The following is a 15,198-nucleotide window of genomic DNA, read 5'->3' as shown; positions in this document are numbered from 1 at the left end:
TTTCCATCTTTGTGTTTTAAAATACAGTCACCTACATGTATACTTGTCAAAAACAGATCATGTCAGACTAATCTCATTGCATTCTTTGACAAAGTGACAAAATTAGTGGATCAGAGGAATGCTGTCGATATAATTTACTTGGACTTCAGTAAAGCATTTGATAAAGTAGACCATAGCCTACTACTAGATAAAGTAGAAAAATGTGGGTTAGACAGCACCACCACCAGATGGATCTGTAACTGGCTGATCAACTGCACTCAATGTGTAGTTCTCAACGGAACTACATCCACATGGAGGGAAGTATGCAGTGGAGTACCCCAAGGCTCTGTTTTAGGCCCAGTACTCTTCAACATCTTCATCAATGACTTGGACGAGGGGATAGATGCGGAACTCATTAAATTTGCAGATGATACCAAGCTGGCAGGAATAGCCAACACTCCAGAAGATAGGCTCAAGATACAGAAAGATCTTGACAGACTTGAACATTGGGCGCTATCTAACAAAATGAAATTTAACAGGGAAAAAAGTAAGGTTCTACATTTAGGCCAAAAAACCCAAAATGCACAGGTACCGGATATGTGGTACCTTGCTCAATAGTAGTACCTGTGAGAGGGATCTTGGAGTCCTAGTGGACAACCATTTAGATATGAGCCAGCAGTGTGCAGCAGCTGCCCAAAAAGCCATCACAGTTCTGGGCTGGATAAACAGAGGGATAGAATCAAGATCACGTGAAGTGTTAGTACCACTTTATAATGCCTTGGTAAGGCCACACTTGGAATATTGCATCCAGTTTTGGTCGCCACGATGTAAAAAAGATGTTGAGACTCTAGAAAGAGTGCAGAGAAGAGCAACAAAGATGATTAGGGGACTGGAGGATAAAACATATGAAGAACGGTTGCAGGAACTGGGTATGTCTAGTTTAATGAAAAGAAGGACTAGGGGAGACATGATAGCAGTGTTCCAATATCTCAGGGGTTGCCACAAAGAAGAGGGAGTCAAACTATTCTCCAAAGCACCTGAGGGTAGAACAAGAAGCAATGGGTGGAAACTAATCAAGGAGAGAAGCAACTTAGAACTAAGGAGAAATTTCCTGACAGTTAGAATAATTAATCAGTGGAACAACTTGCTTGCAGAAGTTGTAAATGCTCCAACACTGGAAATTTTTAAGAAAATGTTGGATAACCATTTATCTGAAATGGTGTAGGGTTTCCTGCCTGGGCAGGGGGTTGGACTAGAAGACCTCCAAGGTCCCTTCCAACTCTGTTATTATTATTATTACTTGAAAGCAGTGGTAGACATGGCTTGGTGGACGTGGAAGGATACTGTAAAATCTCCATTCCCTCCCCAATCCAAGGGAAGGTTACTGCAAAATCCCCACTTCCTCCTGGTCAGCTGGGACTTGGGAAGCAGAGAATAGATGGGGGCAGGGCCAGTCAGAATTTTTACTACTGGTTCTCTGAACTACTCAAAATTTCTGCTACTGGTTCTCCAGAACTGGTCAGAACCTGCTGAAACCCACTTCTGCTTGAAAGGCAAATCAACACGCTTGACTTTATTGAATGAGACAAGGTTCTGGTTTGATCCTAAAGTTTTGAGGGTGTTTCAAGGTGGAAAGAAGACAGTGACTATAGGTGAGAGGCACACACAGTGGGGATAGGAATATGTTTCTTCTACTTAGTTGGCAGTGAATTTGGACTGTGCACAAGGAATTTCTTTGTCCCACAATGCATAATCAACTTTAAAAAATCATAAATGTAGAATTAGAAGCATATGGCTTTAAAGAAAGGGTTTAAAAAATTAAAAGCCATAGCATCCTATATGACTGATCAATGACTAAATGGAACTGTCTTTTTCAAAGCAGATTTTTAGTCCATAACGTTCACTGGATGGGTTTCTCAGGAGCATCTGTTTGACTAGGAGAGAGGATGCTACACTAGGTAGGTCTTTGGTCCAGCAGAGTTTTTAATGATGATGATGATGATGATGATGATGATGATGATGATGATGATGATGATAATAATAATAATAATAATAATAATAATAATAATAATACTAATACTAATACTAATACTAATAATAATAATAATAATAATAATAATAATAATAATAATTTAATTTCTATACCGCCCTTCTCCCGAAGGACTCAGGGTGGTTTACAGCCAGGTAAAAACAACAATAAATAAATACAATAATTCTTATGTTACTATACAGATTTCAGGGAGGATTGGTCGGCTTTGAAATCAGCATAGGGAAAAGCATGATACGCTTTTATCTGAACAGTGCTAGAAACGGCTACAATTTTATTTTAAGTAGAGTTGTTGATGCACTCTGGCTACTGAATGTCAGATCACGCTCATGACTCAAATCACGGAGCATAATGAACTGGGCAGAATCTTTGACTGCCAGCCATTGATGTGAATGAGGAGATTCTGTAATGCACTGAAAGGAAACTAGTAAATATTGACAGGAACTGACTCAGGGATTCACTGAGACAATAAAGAAATAATTTGTCCAAGGTCTGGAAAAGCTGACAGTGAAGGCTAAGCTTAAACAGTTTGCTTTGTTTTAAAACAAATCTGTCTGATTATATCAGATGAGGCACTAACCTTGTCTTCCCTAGGATGCCATGGGACTTCATAATCTTAGAGACACACATGAGCTTTCACACATGAGGTTCTGATTTACTGTGATATAATTAGGCAGCATCCACACTGACTTGCTCTGCCCATCAACAAAAATACAAACACTAGATATGTTTCTAAGTTATCTTTACAGAAACCTTCATTTGCTAGAATGGTCTGAATGATTGTGGCTAGAACAAGAATGAGTTCTCTCCCTTTACTTTTTTTTTGTTTTTGTTTTAAAAAGTTTTATTTTGACATTCTTATCCAATAACATATCCAATAACATATTTAATGTACCCTCATATACAATTAATCGGATCTGCCTGGTCACCACCCCCTTCCTTTTCCTTTTACTCTCCTTCTTTACCTTCTTCTACTTTCCATAACCATCCTCCCCCTCTCTTATCTACATCCTCTCCTCTTTCCTCCCTATTCCTTTCTTCTCCCTCTTCCCCTCTTCCTTCCTTCCTTTCCTCCTCCTCCTCTTCTCTTTCCTCCTTCTCTCTTCTACTCCTTCTTTCCCTTCATTCTAAAGTAGTAACCAGGCAGGTCCGATCTTACATTAATTATACATCTTCAATCATCTTTGTACATTAACTATCAATCCATTTTCTACCCCCTCCCCCTCCCTTCCCCTTCCTCCCCCCACCCCCCAGCACTTCCCACGACCGAGGACAGGGGAAAAAACAAACAACAAAATTAAAATCTAGCACAAATCATAATCCATAGTCATTCCTTAAAACCTCCACTCCCCTTCCAAAGACAAAGAAGATACTTTTCTTCCACTCCATTATATATCAGACCATTCCACTCCTAGAATTCTCCAAAGTTTCCAATTGAGTTAGTGTTTATTCTTGAAGAAAGTACGTAGTTTTAATATCCAACCTTCATCAATCAATATCAAAACAACGTTCCATCTTCCAATATTCACCAAGGTTTCTTCTAAAATGTCTTTCTTCCTTAGCAATCTCTCAAAAATAGTTCATATTTCCGACTTAGTTTCTTTAATTTTTCTGTCCAACCTTCAGGGGTAAGCAATAGTCCATCTTTTCACATCTTTAACATTTATATATACAACAAATAATATTACAAATATCCAAAGTGTCAATTGTAATAATTAAAATCTTCACTTTACCTTACTTATGTCAAATAACATTGTTAAAATTACACCTATATCATCCACAATATATCTATTATAACAATTACATTCTAATTAACATTACATCCATCTCTTAAATATAATATTTAATCCAAGTTCCTAAATTTTACTATCTATCCTCCAAAATTAAACAATATTCCATCTTCCTATTCCTTTATACCTTTAATATATCATATAGTACCCCTAAAATTACACATTTATATCCACAATAAGTCATTTACAAAAATTAACCATAATCATATTTAATAAAGTTAAACATTCTCCCTCCCCTTCTTCTATCTTACACATTTTCAACCATCTATTCACCATTCAACTTAACATCTGTTAACAAAGAATTCCCAATCTTTAATACATTAGTATAAAAATCTCGTGCTTTACAAATTGTATTGAGAAAATACTTTTTCCTTTATAATTCAGTGTTAAACCTGCTGGAACCTCCCATCTAAAATATATCTGATGTTTCTTAAGCTCATCCACCAGAAAGGCAAATTCTTTTCTTCTTAACATTTTAGGAGGAATTTCCTTCATCATTATTATATCTTGTCCTAATATTTGAAATTTATTTTTATAAAATGCTTGCAAAATTCCATACCTAATCCTCTTATTTGTAAAATAAATAACCACATCTCTCGGTAAACACTTCTGCCTTGCCCACCAGGAATTAACACGATAAATTTTTCAATATTAACTTCAAAATCTTCTGGTTCCATTCCTCTATCTGGGCAAAGGCCTGAATAAAAATCTCTTTCAAATTTTCCTCTTTAAATTCTCTTAAACCCTTACCCTTATAGCATATTCCATTAATTTATATTGTAATATAACCCTTTCTTCCTCTGCCTTATCAGCCTTAACCTGAATATCATCTATTTTATTTTCTAAATTCAAATTAATTTGAACTTCATCTATTTTCCTTTGCAAATCTAAATTAATTTGGTTAAATTCATTCAGTCTTTCTTCTGTCTGTGTACTAGATAACAATAATGGAGTAATTGATTCCTTTTATTTTTCATCTCCTTACTCTGCTCTTCCACCAAATCTTTAAAATCCAGTATTTCTCTCTCCATTTCATTAAATTTTGATCTATTTCTGAAAGATGAGCCTCCATAAGCTCCTGTAAAAAATTCCTTAGACTGTCTTTAATATCTTCTTTCAATTTCCGTACCTGAAGTGAAGATATTTCCAATAATTTAGAAGTGGTTAAATCTCTTTGCTTAAAAGCCATTTTTAAACTAAGTAATATCAAGAAGAAGAAGAAGAAAAAAAAAAGGGGAGGAATAAAAGAAAAAAAACCCAATAAATTTTTCTTCTTAAACACTGTAAAAAAAGATAATAAAAGAAATAGATTTTTTTTAAAAAGAATTCCATTTAGAAAAAAATCTTGTTATTTTCTTCTTAGAGGTTCCACACCAGCAATTGTAATCAGCATTTCCTTAGCTTTCACTTTCAAAAACAAAACGCCATCTTTCTTCATCTCCACTCTTCAAATAACTTCTCTGTCAGGGAGTTAAAATCATCTTACAAGCAAATGCCAGCCTTCCTGCTTTCGATTCTTCCGTGTTAAAAATTTATCATTAATCCTCTTCAGTCACGGAGATGGACGCTGCGTTTTGCTCTGCTTTTGCAGAGGCGTTCTGGACTCTGGAGCTTTTTTTGAACTATCGAAGGAGCGTTTCCCATCAAACCACCAGAAATCATTCTGGGGCTTTTCTTGGGGGCTCAAACTTCAGTTCAAATGCTCATCTCCCCCTCTTTGCCCGAGGCAGAGATTTACGAGCTGTTGACAGAAGATTAGCACTGTCTAAACAGCTCTCACAGAATCACAAAGAACGGGCGGACTGAAATTGCCGCCATTAACACAGCGGAGCCAAACCGGAAGTTCTCTCCCTTTACTTGACCAACTAAGATAGTTCTAAGAATGATGTATGTTCCCCAAAACATACGGAAAAACTCTGAAGTGGTGCATATTTTATCAATGCTCAGAATTGCCTCTCCCTCCTGCATTCTAAAGTGAGTAGTGTAAATTATGCGACAAAAACAGCTACATTCATGCAACGAACAAAGCTGGGAAAACCCTGGATTTTGCAAAAATATAGATAAAATTAAGAAAATAAAAGTCTAGAGGGGTGTAAGGTGTTTCCTTAAAACTAATCTAACTGGATGTTAGCTATATAGTATAGGAGATCAAACAGAATGGTGTTGCATGTAATAGGACAGTTTGACAAAGCAGTATTTTGTTGCATGTCCCAACTATGCTTGATAAGGTTCCAAATAGAGGTGGGCAACTTGAAGTCCTCCACGCCAAAATCTTTATGACCCTTGGAGAATATTTCTGATCATGGCTGCTAAAGAATGAAAGAACTAATTTCCGCTGTTCTGAGGTAACAAACAAATGAAAACTCTAGGATAAGCCTTGAAATTGATATATCGTAATAAAAACAAAACACAGACTTTCCACCAATCCAATTGCACCCACATGTATGCCCATTTTGTGTCTCTTGGCTGCCTCAGAAATGTTGCTATTTGAAGGTTGAGAATATTCCAAGGACCATTATCTCCTCAGTGAAGGCTTGTGTATAAGAAATGTTTTTCATGATCAATCTACTATCTAGATAAGGAGAGAAATTACTTCCTTCACACTGTAGTGTAGGTGTGGTGGAAAAGAAGGCAGTTCTGCAGTTTGGACACCTTTTAAAGCAGTAATCGGTGTGTTTATTTGGGATTAGTAGTAGAACGGATCAGAGATGGGTTTCAGCAGGTTCTGACCAGTTCTGGAGAACCGGTAGCAGAAATTTTGAGTAGTTCAGAGAACTGGTAGTAAAAATTCTGACTGGCTCCACCCCCATCTATTCTCTGCCTCCCAAGCTCCAACTGATCGGGAGGAAATGGGGATTTTGCAGTAACCTTCCCCTGCCATGCCCACCAAGCAATGCCACGCCCACCAAGCCATACCCATAGAACCAGTAGTAAAAAAATTTGAAACCCACCACTGCAATGGATCACTGTGGCAAAGATATGGTCTTCATTTTGAATTTCAGCAATTTAATATGATCTAGATCAGGGGTCTCCAACCTTGGTCCCTTTAAGACTTATGGACTTCAACTCCCAGAGTCCCTCAGCCAGCAAAGCTGGCTGAGAAACTCTGGGACTTGAAGTCCACAAGTCTTAAAGAGACCAAGGTTGGAGACCCCTGATCGAGATGACAAAGTACCAGCCAGATCGGATGGATTAGCAATACCTTAGAAGCAATACTGGATATCAGGCCCAGGTTTCAGAACCTGAGTTGATCAGACTTTTGATCAATGCAGGGACTTCCAATGGTCAAGAGCCAAGTTTCAAGGAAAGTAAGAAAAAGGAGGAAGACTACCAGACTCCAGATTAAGGGGCTTAAAATATAAATTTTTTAAAATGTAAATTTTAAATGTTTAAATTTTTCTACTCCATCATAAACATTATTAGACCAAGGCACTTAGTTATGGCTTTCTAAAGTATAGCCTAGTGCTATCATATCTGGACTGCACAATTCCAGATGAGCACTGCAACACAGAAAAAGAGCTACAGTTTTCGGTGTCTTGTTGCTGCCATTTGTGATAGCCTGGAATTTTAAGGCTAGATACAGTAATTCTAATCCTGTCATTCTGGTTTTAAGCAATGTCTATTATGCTGTAGGGACTTCTTGATAAGAAGACAACAGAGGATTCATATTGCTAATCTGGAAACCTATTGCTTTATCAGCAACTTTGCTGTCTGCTGTAAAAACCAATTTGCTTGTACTCTTTCAAAGAAATTTTAAAAATGCAAAGGTCTCTGGTGCTCTTTCATTCAAAGGAAATCGAAGGCCACCACACATGTGAAAGTCAGCAATACTATGTCAGAACATCAAATATTGCATTCACAAAACCAAAAAGAGTCAGGGATACTAAATCCTCTATATGCACATCACTTATTCCGCTAACTCTTCCTCAAATGTTGATAGTTCATTTCTGCCTAGAAGCATGGCTTAAAGTCAGAAGGATCTAGAGTCAGCTGATCCTCCATCTTTTATTTATTACATAAAAACACAACATACTAAGGTAACAAGTGGATTGTTAGGGTTTGATGTGAACTCAACCTCTGCCATTTGCAACCTATGGCGTATCATTTAGCATGATTTATACTGGAGTCAAATTTATTTAGTAAACCATGGTTTAATGCATTGTGCAAAAACAGCTTTAAAATATTTTATTTATGAGCGTGTGCCTCACCCATTTTAATCAAATATCATCCGTTTATATTTATTATTTATTCATTCTAAAAGTGCTTTTTCAACTTTCATTATGGTGGATTCCAGAGTGGAAAGTACGTAAATAAACATACAAGTCAACATGTCAAGTATCATTAACAATGAGGCTGAAAATAGCAAAAAAATACAATTATAGGGACGAGCAGAATGAAGAAAGTGAATTTAAAATGTTGAGGCAGATCTTGACTTGTCACCCTAAAAATTTTAGTGTTAGATCTACTTTAGCTTTAGTGGAACACCAAAGAAAAGGTTCTTTCTTTGATATGCATAATTTTAGACCTGTAGCTAATGCAACTTGAAAGGGGATTCATCTGAAGAATCCGTTTTCAGAAGGAAGGTACGGCCAAGGAATTACTTGAAGTATTTATTGATTTATAGTGTCTAAAAATGAGCAACAGCACCTTGAGCTGGGCTGGCAGCCAAAATAATTCATGCAAGATTGGTGCAATGTGTTTCGATCCAATAAACAGTTAGAAATCAATTGCCCAATTTTTACACCAGTTGAAATTTCTGTATCACTTACAAAAGCAGCTCCATGTGGACCCTATTACAATATTTCAACCAGCAGTTTACCAGCTCATGAATCTCTGCAGTGAAAAATCACTTTCAGAAACCCTGGTCCAAATTCTAGCTAGTTCTTTTCTATAATTGGCAACAGGAGCAGCGGCTTCAGCAAGAGCTTATATCCATATACACAAATTGTGTTTTTAATTGTTAATTTAAAGTGTCAGGACAAAATAGGTCACTTAAACACACACAAACACAAGCTGTATTTTATTAAAGTCACAGAAATATACATATGAATATGCATATCCATTCTCCTTCTCCAATTTGATGCCCTCCAGATAAATTACAGGGCACCAGACCGGGGAAGCTTAGTCTGCTGGGAATAATGGGAAGCTAACGAAAGTCAAGCAAGGAAAGAAACCTATTGAGGCCTACTTCTGAGTGATTCTCCAGAACTGTCCTCAGCATTCTGTCTGGAAATGACTTTTTTCCTTTTTAGGCTTTTAAAAGTTTTTTCTATTACACATTTGACTATTCCTACAAGAACATGCTACAACACTATGACTTTCCGGGTACAGAATTCTTAAAAATGAGTAACATAACACCACAACTATAACATGGAGGAGCAGCAGCCAAAAGGTGAGATGGGTTATCTCATTTGTCACTACATCAGTATTATTTGCTACTACAGCTATATTTTTGCCTTTATTTATTTAATAAAACAGATAAAATTGCAACAAAAATAACAAAGGCTTCCCTTATACACATATTATGACATTTTATACTACAATTTCAATAAAGTTTCATGGATACCCAAAATCCACATCTACAAGCAGCCTATTTGTAAGTCACAAGTTACACCAGGTCTTCAATCCACTAAATAATTGGAGCATACCTTTATCTTCCCTCATTTGAAGAGTACTTTCTTAGCAATAAGAAGGGTACAAGTAATCTATTTTTATTGTAGTGATCAATTTCTATGCAACAAAGAATGAAGTTCAAAAGAATATGGATTTTGAAAAAATATTAAACTTGCAGTTGCATTAGTATATATCTGAAGGAGAAAATTTGATTGCATATTTTAAATCTTTATCTGATTTCACGCCTGTCACTTCTATTGTCTTTAGAGAGTCAGTATTGTGTTGTGGTAAGACACCAGACTAGAAACTGGGAGTCTGTGGGTTCTAGCCCTGTTGTAGGGACAAGTGGGTGATCTTGGGCCAGTCACTTTCCCTCAGCCCTAGGTAATGGCAAATCACTTCCAAAATCTTGTCAAGAAAACTGCAGGGACATGTTCATGTAGTCACCAAGAGTCAATACTGACTTGGAGGCACAGACAAACTTTCATTGTCCTTGGTCCCTTATATTTCTCTTGGTCTGTTTTTTGTTTGTTTGTTTATTTGTTTGTTCTTTTCCTGTTATTTTCCCCCACTGGGAAATCTACATTATAGATTTAGTATTCTTACCTACTTACTTACAGCTTTTTTTCAAACTCCTCTTTCATATGTCATGTTCCCTTTTCACTCTAGCTCAAAATTAAAGTAACCATAGATTTTCCTGCCTCACATCTAAAATGTTATCCCTACCAAATTCCTCTGTACAAGTAAGGTATGCTTGAGCCATACAAAAAAACCCATTCTGTTTGGGGCTAGGATACAATATAATTGGCATTATTCTTATAGCATATACCATATTTTTCGGAGTATAAGATGCTCCAAAGTATAAGACACACCTAGCTTTTGGGGAGGAAAACAAGGGGGGAAAATCTGCCTCTGCCTCTGCCTTCCAGCAATTTACCTCATTGCAGCAAACAGCCCATTTCAGTTTAAATTTCAGCACAGCCTGATTAGCACAAGCAGCTGATTGTCGGTTGGATCGGCCTCCCGAGGATCAGCTGTTTCAGGCTGCAGGGATTGCCATAGCCTATTGCCATCGGGAACGGGCAGAAAATGGGGTGTGTGGAGGCGGCAATAGGCTATGGCAATCCCTGCAGCCTGAAACAGCTGATGGTCAGGTGGCTGATCCAACCGACAATCAGCTGCTTGTGCTAATCAGGCTGTGCTGAAGCTGAAGCTGAAACAGGCTGTTTGCTATTTGCTGCAAGAAGGCAAATTGCTGGGAGGCAGAGGCCAAAGAGTGGGGGCCAGCAGGTGGGCGGGGCTACATTTGGTGTATCCCCGCCCACCTGCTGGCCCCCACCCTAATTTTCAGCCTCTTTTGGGGGTGGGGAAGTGTGTTTTATACTCTGAAAAATACAGTATTTAGTTTTCACATTAGTATCATCTTAGAATTACAATTGGGCAACAGTTTTGGAGGTCTCTATTGGGCTGCTTCCAAGTCTTTCAAAGGATGACCTTGAGACTACAAATTGAGCACATTTGGTTTAAAACATATTAGAATGGCAGTTCCTTGATACAATGGCTAAGAAAAATGACATGACTTCTATGTGCCAATTTCAAAATGGAAGATGTTTTCACTGATCTTGGTTCATACAGGAGGAGCTATATGTATTTATCAAGACTCTGGACTCTTGGCCATTTATGCATTTAAAATGTTAGTATCAGCACTTTGAATTGATCCTCTATTTGTATCAGTGTGATATATATTGTAAAATTAGGGCAGGATGCTCCAAGCAGTTAACTATGCAACTTCCAATAACTTTCTGAAGAGATTATAGATGATAGTTTACAATAGGAACTCCTTTATGATAATAAAATGTATCAGAAATCCTGTTCTGCATTGTAACTCCCACCCTTATCTCGAGTCTGAAAACCAGCTTGTTATATGATTTGCGATGCCAATAAGATAGCTGCTCCTTGGAGCTAGTTCTGTTTTGTTTGTGGTGGAGCAGGTTCTATTGTGCTTATAGATTTTTCCTTATGCATGTCTAGATAGTAGAACATTTCAAACTTTAGTTTTAAAAAATGTGGTTTGGCAGGATATGGAAACTTATGGCATTGCAGGTTTCTTGTCTTTTTTAAACCTCTTTTTGGGCCATTTGCAGTGCAGGATCAGGATCCTAAGTTGTGCAACAATATATACAAAAGACTCTAATTACAAGACAAGTCATAGCAGGATTAAGATGCTCAGGCATCCATGGAGACAACAGGTCTCTCTCTCTCTCTCTTTGCATGGTGATTGGTCTAATCTGCATCAAGTTAAGGCAGGTTACAACACGCCATCATGAGCTTCTGCCCATTTTAAGAGTGTAGAAATGGTTGGAGAATTCCTCATTCCCTTGAAGACGTATGGAAAATTAATTCACAAACTGGAAAATTTCAAAAGCCCATTGATATTTACTATAACTGCAAGGTTTGTTAAGATGAGAAGAAGGTTGAATGATGCTGAACTTAAGAGATGCAATATCAGGAGTCACCCAACCTAGAATAAAGAACTTGCTGTTTAATTTATCTAAACCTTTGTAACCTCTTTTAATCACCAAGGTAGCTCTAGGTGACGTACAACTATACAGTAGATCCATGATGGCGAACCTATGGCACACAGTGCCCTCTCTGTGAACACTGAGCCGTCGTCCCAGTTCAGTTCTGCCATGCATATGCGCGTGCCTCCCGCCGGCCAGTCTCTTCCATGCATGCATGGGGGCACGAGCGCATGCATGGGGGCACATGCGCATGTGGGGGGCATGGTGCATGTGGGCCCCCGCATGTGCATGCATGGGTGGGTAAGGCGCATGTGGGCGGGGGTGCATTTTGGGGGTTCAGGTGCATGTGTGCTGAGGACACTCAGTTAGGAAAAGGTTAGCCATCACTGGTATAGACGATCCTTACTGAGGACTATTTGCAAATGGTCACTAAATGAGGCAGTTGCTCACCGAGGACTACCTATATTATATAAGTGTATGTCACCTAGAGATGAAAAAGGAACTTTGTGACCAATCCTTGCAATGATCACATTTGCAGGTCTATAAAATGAAGGAAGGCTGAACTAAAACCATTAAGTACAATCACGGTTTCACTTAGCAGCCTCTTCCCTTTTAACAACTGAGTTGTTGGCCCCAGTGGTGGTCACTAGATGAGGATTACCTGTACATTTTCTCCTCACTGCAATTATTTTCTGAAGTGTGACATGAAGCCTAAGGCTAAGGCTATATTTCCTACCAAAATATAGCCCTATTTTCTTCCTACAAGGCAGGTGGGCATTTTTTTTTACACCTTTCCTGCAGGAAATGCGATATGAATTTTACTCCTATGAAGTCATCATACTATCTCAGATATTCACAAATATCAAATTAACAGTATTTAACTTGTAAGAATATGGTAACTGGACTCTTTCATTTGTCTTATGCGATGCACTTGCATTAATGTAAATGCATCTGATTTCATAAAGTCATGTAAATTGAAACAGCTTAGACATGGGTATACTCTTGCCTAATAATGAGTCAAGAGCACCCTCTTGTGTATTTCTATAGTAATATAAATATAACCTCAGCTTTGCCAAGAGTGTACATTCATGATTTAAAATTACTTCATATTCTGAAAGTCCTATAGGCCGTTTATTTTATAATAATAAACTTATTTGTCCTTATTTTATCTATTTTATACCACTCCAAATATTTATCCATGTAGCCCAGGAAAATACCACAACAGGAGCAATTTTCAACTTTTGTTGATCGTAGGCACAGAAGATTTTTTTGACTTGTCAGGAATGGATTTTTTTAACCTTCTGCATAAAATGTATGTAGAAAGTTAGCACCCACCCCTCTCCTAGAAGAATGAAATATTTTAGGAAATATTAAAAAGGCAGAATATTATATTTCCCTAAAGGAAGAATGGAGAAACATGCTCTTGGAGACAGAAAGCAGCCCTCACCTTTCTTAATAGCACTCAGCAGATGTCAGCACTTAAGAGATAAAGAGCTTATTGAAAGAAGACAAGTATCTAGATAGCTCTATTCATAAGCAAATACCCTCACCCAAGAGCCAAAACAGGAGGAATGCCATTAAGCCACCCTTTCAAAACACAAACCCCTTCATTGCATCACCCTCAGAAACTTCAACCAAACTTAGCTCAGACAAACACCTAAGATTTTACTTTGCCTATAGAGCCAGCTATGACCCCGATATAATCCCTACACGGCCACATGGGAGTCTGACAACAGCCAATAGAATATATGTTCTTGCACAGGAACAGGAAGCTCAAGTGCAAAGCCCAAGAGAAAGTATAACCCCCCCCCCTCACTCTCAACTCCATGTGGTCAGCTCCCCAGGATCACATGTGGTTCTGCTTCATCAATAAACCATCTTTCTTAACAGCCTCCATGTTTCCAGTGCTTTTTTCCCAGCTTGGAACTGAACCAGACAGATATTTCTTCCCACACATATATAAAAATCCTTCCCCCCAAAATCACAAAAGCAGAGTATCATCTAAATATCTAATTCCTGAAATCCAGAAAGCTACTTTCCATTTCTAAGAGCGTTTACCCACATGCATGATTGTTAACTTGATTTGAGCAAGCCACACACACTTCTATAGAAAAATGTAGCTAGATTTTGAGAGGCAGCGATATCTGGAAAAGAGGAAGAACTGCAGAGAAAACAGATTGGTCTTCTATACATTGACCCACCTGTAAACACGAAAATTTCCTATTTTCTTTTGAGTGTGGAAGATTTAAGGGCAGGAAGGCAATATTATCCACTTGACATAAACGTGATTTTATCACCTTCCTTGGTGTGTACAAGGGTTACTGCCCACAAAAGTCCTGTTTAGCCAACAGATTTTCAATTTGCTGGCTAGATTTAGGATGCCAAAATGGAGACTTTGATTAGAAAGGCCGAGTATTGCTTTGCTCAAAGAGGCTGTTTTTGGTTATATTCTAAATTCCATAAAACCAAGGATAGTGCTGGGGGAGGAAAGATAAGCATGGACTCAGGTGGGGAATAAATAATGAATTACCCAGGCTGGCTATATCAATTTGGTTTGAAATTGTATGTCTCTCTATACCAGTAATTGTTCCTTTCCCTTTCCTGTATTTTCCATTTCCTCATAAACTGCTTTTCACATGTGGAAAATTTGCTTGAATTTTCACATTCATTTACTTTATAAATTTTCATATTCATTTACTACATTTACAGTGAAGCTTCTGCAAAGGCAAAATCCTTTTACTTGGTGGAAGGGCTCCCATGGGAGGAGTCTATCAATGAGGTCAATATTTTATATATTCTCCTAGTTTGTAACAGGGTTTAAAGGTACAATTGTGGAAATGCTCAGTAAAGGAGTATAGGCTAAGCTGCCTCTCCCCAACATCCATTTTAATTCAATTGGAGAACAAGCAGGAGCTGCTTAAGTTTTTAAAATGGTGTATAATATAGGCCTGAGCTTTTTTAGTATTGTACGTATTTCCTAAGTATATAAGCACTTATGCTTAGCCTGCTAGGCAGGCCCAGAAATTGATTTTAACAGATGGACACACAAACTGAAAAGTTAAAGATTTTTCCACAGGGAGCATATCTAAGGTCAAATTACTGTCATCAAAAAATCAAACTATTTTTCTTTTGCCATTAAAAAAAATTATAAATATTTAATATATTTAATGTATAGATCATCTAAGCAAAAATGTGAAGCCCAAACAATGCAACACAGTGTACACTGCTTTTTAAAAATTAAATTCCC

The sequence above is a fragment of the Ahaetulla prasina genome, chromosome 1 (assembly GCF_028640845.1).
Source record: "Ahaetulla prasina isolate Xishuangbanna chromosome 1, ASM2864084v1, whole genome shotgun sequence".
Taxonomy (NCBI): domain Eukaryota; kingdom Metazoa; phylum Chordata; class Lepidosauria; order Squamata; family Colubridae; genus Ahaetulla; species Ahaetulla prasina.
The sequence above is the reverse complement of the archived record's forward strand: the minus strand, read 5'-3'. Positions refer to the sequence as shown.